General features: G+C 47.8%; 1 long non-coding RNA gene across 1 annotated transcript; it reads right to left on the reverse strand.

The window, feature by feature from the left end:
* Positions 1-1,655: 1,655 nt before the first annotated feature.
* LOC142295023 (uncharacterized) lies at positions 1,656-2,998 on the reverse strand. The gene is made up of 3 exons (XR_012751344.1): positions 2,626-2,998; positions 1,831-1,905; positions 1,656-1,746 (listed from the first exon to the last, which is right to left on the reverse strand). It is a non-coding gene; the product is annotated as an uncharacterized LOC142295023 (long non-coding RNA).
* Between the last annotated feature and the right edge of the window lie 3,334 nt (positions 2,999-6,332).

Below are 6,332 nucleotides of genomic sequence, written 5' to 3' on the forward strand. Positions count from 1 at the left end.
TGCGTTGCCTTTATTTGTTGACATGCTATAGCCCAATCACAGAAAGACTTGTTGAGCAGTTGCTATCCAATCAGAGAAGGACAACGCACTAGTGGCCAACAATTAAATCACCTAAATAAACAAACCGTCACACAACAACAGTTTGGAGACTGCTATATTTATAAATGTAAAGATATTGATCGCTACAGTTATGAGACGCTTTATTTATTGCGGAAGCAAATCATTTATAGAACGCAGCAGCGTCTCCTGCGGGCACCAGTATTTAACATTGTAGGGGTTTTGAGGAGAGACAAAGGGGTTTCAGCGACGCAGTATCGTCGCCAACGCGATCGCAAGTCTATTATAGCGACGCTAAAATACAATTGGCTGATAGGTCTCTGGCGGGCGGGTTCAATATTTTTACTGTGGCCTAGGCCAAAAATATGGCGTCCAAACATGCTGAGGTGCGGTTTCTTATTGCCCAAGTTGACAGCTTTGCAATTACAGGTTTGCTTTCAAAGAAGGCAACAAGGTCGCACTTCCGTCCTTTTTTCATGAGCACATACTGCTTTTTGGATCGTACTAGAGACCTCCAGGCTTGTGTGCAGATTTGCGGATCTTATTAACGCTCTCTTCAATCCTGATCTGTGGTCACGACTGCGTCTTTGCTTTTCTGATCTTACTACAGATCTCCATGCTTTCATCTTCCATCTGTATACATGGACCCACCCATCCCCGTGCTCATACGTACTGGAGAGTGTGTTGTTGGTGAGACCACCCGTGTGTTGCAGTGACTGATGGTGAGACGGTTAGGGAGGTGTAGTTCCTGTTGTATGGCATAAATTGCAGTGGAAGGTGACGTGCAGAGTTGGACCTGCGCTAAATGGTGTCCTCACAGTTCTCAAGAATTACACACACAGTCCCGTCTAGCAAACAGGGGTCCCTTCCTCTTGCACTCAGTGTTTGTGTCTTCACTGGGACAAATACGCTTGGAACATGCAAGTCCACTCCCATTACGTATGTAGTGAGCTGCGGCATGCCCAATCAGAGCCTCCGGATCTCTGTGGGTTTTGACGGCAACCACTTTAAGGTGTACCGCAACCCAATCGCCGTCGCCTATGAGCCTGCTTGACGGAGCCTACCATATCTTATTTGCAAAAAACACCAGAAAATATTGTACTTTTGTGTTGTTTTTTGGTGTGTTTGTACTGCTGCAGTTTTGCACGCGCACACACAAACATACTTTAACCGGTACATACATACATACATACACACAACCACATACATCCATACTCTACATCCACCAATGCTACCGATTCATGTCCAACTCATGGTGGGAATCTTGTCTTCTTCGAGTAGGACATGGATTGGCAGCATCAGTGTTTCGCTCCTGGTGAGTATGGATCTACATGCAAAACTTCAAACAGATCAATTCCTCCAAGCATAATGCAGTGCTGCTGCAACTCTTCATGGAGAACGCATAAATGAGGAATGAATAAACTTTTATTTTAACTGTTCTCGTGGCTACGGCCACAAACACAAAGACAATCACGCATTTTTTAAAAAAAAAAAACAAAAACATTATTTTGAACAAAGGAAAAAAAAATTAACGGCTGCTGCCCTGTTGTTGGGACGCCACATATTTGGCGATCAGCACTCCGTGCTGCTTCACCGCTAAGGCCAGTGTGCGCTGTGCCGCTGCCAGGGTGCGCTGCGTTGCCATAATCCTCCGGTGAGAGGCCTGAAGGTCTTCCAATGTTGGTATTTCTGTGGAAGGAATGGTACCACTTATAAAGGCTAATTATATGTAGACATATAAATTAGAGGTACATGTTTGTTGTTAAAACTTACGGTTCGGTTGTTCCTCCTCGTCCGGTAAGGATGGGCTGATGTTCCACCCGAAACTTCTAGCATCAGCATCAATGTCTAGGGAGAGACAAAACACTTCATAGTACATGATAGGTGGAGAGGCTGCTTTATACATGGAGGCCTGAAGAGGCTGCTTTATACATGTAGGACTGGAGAGGCTGGCTGCAATATTATACATGGAGGACTATGGAGGTGTATTCTAATATATGATTGGTTATGTGGGACCCTTTATACTATATGGAAGGCTATGTGGGGGCCATTATTGTATTTTGAGAACTAAATACAAGGGGGTACAAAGATACAACCAGGGGATGGGAATGTTTTGTGGTGAGGGAGAAAGGTTCGTTCTCTCAGCACCCAGCTTTCCCATGCTCTGCTATACATCTTCTCTCAGCACTCAGCTTTCCCATGCTCTGCTATACATCTTCTCTCAGCACCCAGCTTTCCCATGCTCTGCTATACATCTTCTCTCAGCACCCAGCTTTCCCATGCTCTGCTATACATCTTCTCTCAGCACCCAGCTTCCCCATGCTCTGCTATACATCTTCTCTCAGCACCCAGCTTCCCCATGCTCTGATATGGGAAAGCTGTGTGATGATGGAAAGATATATAGCAGAGCATGGGGAAGCAGTGTGCCGAGGACAAGATGGATATCTCAACATAGGAAATTTGGTTGCTGATAGAGAGATTTCAGTTCATGGGAAATCTGGGTGCTGTGGGTAAGATAGCTCTATCCAGTCAAAGTTATATGCCCCTAGTTTTATCTTCAAAAATTACCAGGCAAGCCTGCTCCCATGACATTGAGTGAGGAGGGAGAGACTGCAGGTGGCTCCTGCTGGTGCTCCGCCTCTGGTGGTGGCTCCAGCTGTGGCTCCGGGTCTGGTGGAGGCTCCAGCTGTGGCTCCGGGTCTGGTGGAGGCTCCAGCTGTGGCTCCGGGTCTGGTAGAGGCTCCAGCTGTGGCTCCACGTCTGGAGGTGGGTCCTGCTGGGGCTGCTGGTCTGTAGGTGGCTCCTGCTGTGGCTGCGGGTCTGGAAAAAATTATACCTTATAATATTTTCACGTGGGGGTAACTCACAAGAAGTACTCTTGTGGTACAACTCATGTGCTGTGTGTCATGTGGGCGGAATTACTCATGTGGTACTACTCATGTAAAATACCCGCCATATACTGTGCAACCAATGTTAACACTAGTGCTGAGCGGACCCGGACTGTAAACGTCTGTATCCGCAAATTTTTTGCGCTATCCCTGGGGCCAGACCCTATTGACTTATATGGGCAACGTATTCCGGAGCGGATCGGACTCTTTTAGTAAATCTGTCAGTAATATCCCCAGGGCCGGACCCCATTGACTTATGGGCACCGGATTACGGAGCGGATTTTACTTTTTTTTTTAAATCGGTCAGTGATTCGCCGACCCCGTATTATTGGCTGTTCGATCAACTATAGTTAACACCACTCACCGGGTTGGGGCTGGCTCTGAGAACGGATGCTGGCAATGCGGTTGCTTGATCTGTACCGCAGATCTGCCAGCTTCTTCCTTATTTGCGTTGTTGAACGCTGCACCCCGAATTTTTTAAAAAGGCCCCGACTAATCCTGCTCAGAACTGCCTTTTTGTGGAGGACAGGATGGTCATGGTGTCCAGCACAGTGATAATCTCTCCTGTCCATGGTTCTAATAAGATAGGTCACTTCTGCCTCTCCCCATGCTGTAGATCGGCTTCTGGACGCCATATTTTTGCAGGTCACACCAACAACACTAAACCCAAACAACAACACTGGGAAAACCCGCCCTAAATCAGCGTCGTCCAATAGAATTATAACGTCGACGCAAGGGACTTGCGTGACGCAGTTGCGTTCTCTACGGGATCCCTGAAAATCAGTGACTCTGTGCAGTTGAATATTAAGTGACTGCCCAGTCACAACGCACCTACAACCACCAATAGGACTGGGGGGGGGCGCGGAAACGGTGCACGATTCAAGATTAGAATCGTGCTATGTGACATGGTCCCTGCGACCGCTGAGATCGCTGTGAAGGTCGCCGTATCCTTGCTGCGTCGCTGTTGAGATCTGCTTGTTTGACAGCTCAACAGCGACCATGTAGCGATGGAGCAGCGATCCTGACCGGGTCAGATCGCTGGTGGGATCGCTGCTGCGTCGCTATGTGTGAAGGGACCCTTAAGGTACCGTCACACTAAGCGACGCTCCAGCGATCCCACCAGCAACCTGACCTGGCAGGGATCGCTGGAGCATCGCTACACGGGTTGCTGGTGAACTGTCACACAGGCAGATCTCACCAGCAACCAGTGACCAGCCCCCAGCCAGCAGCGACACGAGGAAGCGATGCTGCGCTTGGTAACTAAGGTGAATATCGAGTAACCAACCCGATATTTACCTTGGTTACCAGCACACACCGCTTAGCGCTGGCTCCCAGCACTCCTAGCCAGAGTACACATCGGGTTAATTACCTGATGTGTAGTCTGGCTATGTGTGCAGGGAGCAGGGTGCCGGCAATGACAGCGTGAGAGCGGCGGACGCTGGTAACGAAGGTAAATATCAGGTAACCAAGGAAAGGGCTTCTTGGTTACCTGATATTTACATTGGTTACCAGCGTCCACAGAAGCCGGCTCCCTGCTCACTGCACATTTAGTTGTTACTCTGTCGCTGTCACACACAGCGATGTGTGCTTCACAGCGGGAGAGCAACAACTAAAAAATGGTCCAGGACATTCAGCAACAACCAGCGACCTCCCAGCAGGGGCCAGGTTGTTGCTGGATGTCACACACAGCAACATCGATAGCAAGTCGTGCCTCAGCAGCGATGTTGCTAGCGATGTTGCTTAGTGTGACGTGGCCTTTACTTAGCAAAAAAAAAAATAATAATTTGGAGGCCTTTAGAGCTCAGCTTTACAAAATAAGGCCCTCTTACACAGCGCGTTCTGCGTCCATTCAGTCCATTCTGCGCAGAATATACACGTGTAGTGCACACCTAGTGATCTCTCTGGATGCGCTCTACATTTTAGTATAGACTGCGCACCAAAAATAATCCCTGACTTGGCTCTGTCTCTCCCTTTGGCTTTCTCTATTATCGTTTGGCTCCTGACCCTTTTGCTTGGTTCTGACTCTAAGTTCGTTCACCCCTTGTACATTGATTTTACTTCCCGTTACTGACTCGGCACACTCAGTACTCTACTGCTACCTTTTGGTGACTTTTCTCTACTAATCTGGGTCACATCTTAGTACAGCATAATGTTACTCTGCTGCCACCTTTTGGTGACTCTGCTGTATTACTCCGGGCCACATCTTAATGCAGCTTGCCAACACTATATGCTTTCCTCATGGGCAGAATACTACTCAGACAACACATGGCGAGGGCATCACCCTCCAGTAAGACATTATTGGGTAACCAACAGTTAACAGTTTACAGTACAATCCCAGCAAAGACATGATATGTGTAACTGACAGAGTCTTATTTTACCACTGGCTCCCTAGAGATTAGAAGCTCTTAACTAATGGGCATCCAGGGTCAACTACCTCAGCCAGCAACACCCCGCTTTTGGTGGGCGCCCACTGAAAGGAGGTAGTGGCAAGCTTAGGAAGCTGACCGAGCACACCGATGTGGGTGGCCAAGTGACTAGATTTTCACAACCTGGATTCTTCAAATTAATTTTTCGGACTCCGTTTTGGCCAGTGAAGCAGTTCTGGAATCCATCAACTGGAACCTTGGTCCCTAAGCTGACATTCTGTAGAGTATTACTGGTCACAGGAGCAAGCCCCTATTTATATTGTTCAGCTCCCATTTCAGGGCATTGTGCTCCACAGGATTGGAGGGACATAATCATGGCTGTTCCCTCTTTGTTTGCTAGTTGAAATGTCTACCAAATGATGCTCACCACAGGGGGCTGATGCCATCTGCAATCAGCAGGCATTCCACAAATGATCATACAAAGAGGGGCACCAAACAGTTTTACATGAAACAATGGCTCATTTCCCTTAACTTACTGAACAAAGGAATATGGCAGAAATAACCCCATAACGACCCATGATATACTGATATGCCATAGGTCATAGCTCTTCCTTTGATGCGGGCTCGCATGCAAAAGCCCTCATCTTTTCTTGCAAATGTCAGCTGATCTGATCAGCCAACATGTGCCTCTTACAGACACGGGTGTATCAGAGATCCACCTGCAGCTATTAACTATTAACTAGTTCAATCTCACTGTCAATATTTGACTGCAGGTAGAAGCCGAATATACGGAATTTCCCGCTCCAAACGGTGGCCCTGTGACATGATGGCAGAGCAACAATGGGTTGAAATCACAGCTGGGGTCAGCTGATGACCCCTGTGTCTGTCATATTGTACTTTCTACGAACGCAAATGCAAGCCAGCATTCATAGGAGATCGTGAATTCAGCTATACTGAGCAGTGCTAATGCACTGCTCTGAGCAGCAGAAGAGATCAAATGATGGCAGCTTCAAGTCCCCTA

The sequence above is a fragment of the Anomaloglossus baeobatrachus genome, chromosome 3 (genome assembly GCF_048569485.1).
Source record: "Anomaloglossus baeobatrachus isolate aAnoBae1 chromosome 3, aAnoBae1.hap1, whole genome shotgun sequence".
In the NCBI taxonomy this organism is placed as follows: domain Eukaryota; kingdom Metazoa; phylum Chordata; class Amphibia; order Anura; family Aromobatidae; genus Anomaloglossus; species Anomaloglossus baeobatrachus.